The 5,680-nt window shown below is 38.0% G+C and overlaps 1 pseudogene; it reads left to right on the top strand.

The window, feature by feature from the left end:
• The first annotated feature begins 799 nt into the window (after positions 1–799).
• LOC126510286 (CCAAT/enhancer-binding protein zeta-like) lies at positions 800–3,043 on the top strand (annotated as a pseudogene).
• The last annotated feature ends 2,637 nt before the right edge of the window (positions 3,044–5,680 follow it).

The raw sequence follows: 5,680 nt of genomic DNA on the forward strand, positions 1-5,680 counted from the left end.
TTTGCAAGAACTATCTTAGCCTGCTCAGAGATAATTAGGAATCTTCTCTGATTAGGAGAAAGGCCTAAACATACAATGACTGGTTTTCACTGGGACTATATAAGGTATAGCTATAGAAAGACATAAAACTGAGGAGCTTTGGGGTTCTGTGAAATTTCATATGCCATAAATTCAAAAGAGGATACCTGAAAATACTTCTGACCCGCAGATGAGAAGAGTTTGTTGTATGAGAACAGTACAGGACCATATGGATGGGCACTTAGCAGATCAGAAAGTTATTGTATTTCCTTCTATCCTACTTAGTGATCAGTAATGCTTCTTTGTTTGAAAATGAATGAATGTTTAATCTTTCAGTCTGGTCACTTCAAAAAAGAAGTACCTATTTTTGAAGTTGGTTGTCCAGCATATGCATTTTATTCTTTGGGAAATGCTTCTCTCTGACATGGGATGCTCGTTTTTAAAATTAAACAGGTAGGACCCATGGAAGCCTGAAAATATCATGACTTAAAAACATGTTTTTAAAAACCTTACAAGGTCCAACAAATGTATTTTTAAAAATCCTGACTGTGGTCTTACATTAGTTGCTTCCCTAAAGCTGGCTAACGAATTCTCTTCATATTTCTATCTGGCTGGCATAGGCTCTCTACATGTAATCCAGAGAGTCTTGGGAGATAGCAGCAACCAACTGCTATACCATGGTAGTGGGGAAACTTATCTGCTAGGTAATGTCACAAACTAATGGGGGAAAGTTGCTAGTTAATAATAATGGCCTCTGTTCCATGCCAAGCATCCATGATGTCCCAAAGCAGTGACAGAAGATCCGGAGGAGGAGGACAGGAGGATAGTGATGAGGCCAAGAATGGCTTCCCTCTGGAGGAGGAGTTATGCCTCAGAGGCACCAAGCGAGATTACCTTATGCTGGTTACTTTGGATGAAAATAAGGAAGTGGACAATGGAGGCAAAAAAAAAAAAAAGAAACAATTGACAATCTTCAGGAGGCGAATTGGAGGTATTTATTCAAAATGTTAATTTGGCCAAATACACAAAGTCTTTGATTGAAGAGGATGAACCAGATGAAAAAGAAAATGATAACAAAAAAGAAGCAAATTTACTGAAAGTAAAAAATAAAAAAAAGCAATAGAAAGTAAAAATACATCAGAAAAGAAGTTGAAAATTAAGAATGTACCAGAATAGCAATCTGAAAGCAGTACTATCCCCAAACGGTGAAAAGATAAACAACCCGATGTGTTTAAATTTCTTGAGAGATAAAGTTGTTACTGAAGCCTGGAGGCAAGTGGTATGACATGGAGTACAGCAACAACTGTCCTTCTGAACCCCAGCCTCGAGGTGTGATGGCTAAATACAAAGTCCTGGCTCAAAAGCTGTATGAGCACGAAGTCAGCTTATTCAAAAATAAGACAAGTAATCTAAAGGGAGGCTTTTCCACCTGGGTGAAGGCAATCAATAGTGTCACTGGGAACTCTAGGTAACAGGATGGCAGCCATGATTCTTTTGATTTAGGATGATGCTGTGCACATGCTCCAGTTTGTAGAAACCTTCTTGAACCTTGTTAAGAAGGGCAGTAAGTAGCAGTGTCTCCTGGCTTTGGAATCGTTCATGAATACTCATTACAGACCTTCTGCCTGACTGTTGGAAGCTGCGGGGCTTCAGCCAGCATCCTTTGCACAAACTGGAAGAGCTGCCAGTGGCAACAAGGACTCAAGAGATAGAGATTCATACTGTGGTATTATGAACACCAGCTGAAACAGTTAGTAGTAGAATTTGTGCAGGTCCTAGAAACTCTAAGTCATGATTCCCTGGTAACCACTAGAACCCAAGTCCTAGTAGCTGCTCATGATGTGCTCTAAGCCTGAGGAGGAAAAGGCTCTTCTGGGTCAGGTGGTAAGTAAACTGGAAGACCCTCAGAACAGAATCACCACACAAGCATCCCATCTGTTAGAGGTGTAACTGCAGAAACATCCCAATATGAAAGGAGCTGTGGGTAGAGAAATATAGACATATGATCCATTCAATTGAAAACCCAAGTCTTTGGGAGCTCAGAAAGTTATCTGAGCATTTCCACCCTTCTGTGGCCTTTTATGCTAAGACTATCTTTGAGGGAAAATTTTTATTCAGTATTCAGGGGACCCATTGCAGGATTTCACACTCATGAGATTCTTGGATTGATTTGTATACTGAAATCCAAAACTACACAAAGGCAAAGAAAATACTGACAGTGTTGTGATACAGCCAAAAAGGAAACATTTTATAAAGGATGTTCGTAATCTTGCTGTGAATAATAAAGAGTTTCTTGTAAAAAAAGAAAACCAGATCCTAGTGGATGAAGTGTTTTTCTGCAGGTATAAGAAAGTTGAGGTTGTTAAAGAGAAACAGAAGCACAATGCAGATGAAGACAGTATAGAAGGTGTTGATGATGAAGAATTTGAAAAGCTGATTGACACATTTGATGGTGATAACTGCTTTATGCCTGGAAAGGAAGATATTGATTTTGCCAGTAATATGAAATAAAGGGAACTAAGGAGAACTTGAAAGATTCAGAGAGTAGTGAAAATGAGCTTGGTGACCTGGATGATGATGGAATTTCCCTAGGAAGTATGAATGATGAAGTCTTCAAAATTGATGAAGGTGGAGAAACATTCATGGATGTGTCAGATGATGAAATTGAAGAATTTGATGAAGTCAGCTCTATAGCCAGTACTAAGAAAAGCAAGAGAAAGAATGAAGATAATATTGACTTTGCTGGGTCGTTTCAAGGATCAAAGCAACGTTTCGATGACTCTAGCCTGTTTGTCTCTGCTGAGGAGTTTGGCCATCTGCTGGATGAAAACATGGGATCCAAGTTTGACAATAGTGGTATGAACGCCATGGCTAACAAAGATAACACAAGTTTCAGACAGCTCGAGTGGGAAGCTGAGTTGATGATTGGCTGCACAACAGAGATGTGAAAAGCATCATCAAGAAAAAGAAAAATTTCAAAAAGAAGATGAAAATCCCTCAAAACTCCAAAAGGCAAAGGAAATAAGTGCTTCAGAGTGAATAATAAATGAAGATTCTACTCACCCTTTATTCTTGCTATCCAACCACTTTTCTTGATCTTTCTCTTTCACTCCATATATTCTAGACTGCTCAATAGATTTGTAATAAACTATAGAAACAAATAATAATAATAATGGCATCTTGTCATACCTTTAACATTCTTGTGTTCAGTTCATATCTGGCCATGTTATCATTTTCAATTTTCCCTAAGTGATCACGCTTACTTACAAATTTATCTTATATGAACTCTGTAGTTATAATATATTGGAATATCCTTTTGGGTCTTATAAGTAAAAGATAAACACCCGACCTTACCAACAATTAAAGTTAGCTATAAAACACATTAACAGTTTTCAGACTCTGCTAAGAAAGTGCTAATGATGTATTGGAGCAACAAAACTATAATAAATAAAGTATAAACATCCTAGAAATATGTCAAATATCAATGCTTATTATAAAAACAAGATTCATAATTTTATTAATACGAATACAGCAATTGGAATAAGAAATTTTGACTAAGATGTTAGTGGAGTTTTCTCTATCTATATGAGTGTGAACTTAAAGTATGATAAATATTCCATTATTTATCTAGAGTAGGAAAATGGGATGCATAGGATAAGCTCTTCTATGCAACCTTGTTTTTAACTGACAATTTAAGAAGCAGGGCTGGTTTACTCAGTGGTTAAGAATACTTGCTGCTGCTCCCCCGACCCAACAGGTAGACCCTCTGTTTATTTGATTAAACATAAATAACATGAGCTGCACAGGAACAATTTTAGAGTTCAAAGAGTCACCGGGTTTGTTTTAAGGCTGCAGTAGCTGATAGTTCTTGCTACTTCTTCACTTGTACTTCTATGGACCACAGAGATACATTCAGAAACCTGTTAGCTCACAGTAGGTTTGGAATGTTTTGCCACTAGCTCTTCACCTGCTCATTTTGCCCATCATGCCTGCGACTGGCAATAATAACATAAGCTTTAGAAAGTAAAGTCCAAAAAGCGGGTAAAGGGAATAAAAAGGAATTGCTCTTTTACTCTGAGATTTGTGGATAATTCCCTTAACCACCTACTGCCTTGATGAACTCTAAAATGCCACAGCAATTCTAAAAGTGGCAGAGGGAGCTGGACTCTCAGTGTGCTAGCAGTGAGGGCTCTGCTGCCAGGGGAGGGATGCTGGCAGTGTGTTCCTTCCATCAACTTTTTATGAAAATAGCAGAGACTGAACTTAATCCCTCTCACATCAGGCAGCATGTCTCTGTGAATTCCACCCAGATCTGTATTTACTTCACCACACTGGTTGGTTTATTAGATTTTCTATCTCACTTTTGTGAAGGTCACCTACCTTGTGTCAGCACCTGATGGGTCTCAAAAGGGATAGTATGAATCCAATGTGGGAGTGGGTAGATGACAGGGGGCTGCCTTGAAGCCAATGTTTAGGAATCCAGAATTGACTCCCAATAGAGTCAAATATTTGACCTTGAACAAGAGATGTTAGGTCAGTGTAGTCATTCACCCAAGCAGTTCTCAACCACTCTTGCTTTCCCCGTCCACAAACCCAATTCTGAATACTTGCTGCACTTATTGAAGACCTGTTTGGTCACAGGATCCCACAGAGTAGCTCACAACTGCCAGTTCCTGGTGTCTAATTCTGACCTCTGTGGGCAGCAGACACACATGTGGTGCAATTTACATATATTCAGGCAATAAACTCATACAATACTCATATAGCATTTATTATTAAAAATAATAATTTGGTATGACTAAAAATTATATAAAGGCAAATTTGTATACCCAAAATTTTAATATGGATTTTTTACAGAGAATTTTCAAATATTCCCATTTAGATTACCCACACAGCAGATTCTTTGAAGAACATTTGAAGTTTAAATTGGACTCCTCCTGCCTAGAACCTTTCTATCTGCAACTTGCACATGGTATATATTAGGACTGAAATTCTGATACGGGTTGGGGAGTGAGGTTGAAAGTAAATACATGGAAATAAGAAGGCCTGTATGATTCTTGAAAAAGTACCTAATACTGTAACATAATGGAAACGAAGGCTCTTGTTTTTATAATGTAAATTATAAAATGTGAATTGCTTTTTGAGTGAGCATAGCTGGTAGGCACACTTAGAAAATGGAGTGAGGAAGGAATCAAAGTGGAGAGGCTCAGATACATACTAGACACCTTAAAGGCTTACCAGTGTCTTTGCTGTAATTTAAGAGATCATTTTCATGGTGTGTATTTGCATATGTAAATACTTTCCCAGAGAAACTGTACATTGATTTTATTTGAACATAAATTTTAACTGTCTATAAGATCAAATAAGCACAGTCTATTCTATTGGTAAATAAGAAACCAGCATGAAAGAATGAAATAGCCTTTTGATAATCCTGACATGTCAGTGATACCAGATGACTTGGCTGAAAATACCCAAGTGTAAAGAAGCAAATACTTTTTCGTTCACATCTCTTGCTGCTTATTCATAGACCTGGCTTTGCTGTAGCTATGGACTAAGACAGAGAAACCGAAGCCTGGTGAGAGGATAAGCATGCATTAATCAGGTGAATAGCCTAGCAAACAAGGAAGAAGAAACGTGGCAACATGAGCCCATGATATTTTTT

This window comes from Alexandromys fortis, unplaced genomic scaffold (genome assembly GCF_014885135.2).
Source record: "Alexandromys fortis isolate MF-2015 unplaced genomic scaffold, M_Fortis_MF-2015_v1.1 scaffold_31, whole genome shotgun sequence".
Lineage (NCBI taxonomy): Eukaryota > Metazoa > Chordata > Mammalia > Rodentia > Cricetidae > Alexandromys > Alexandromys fortis.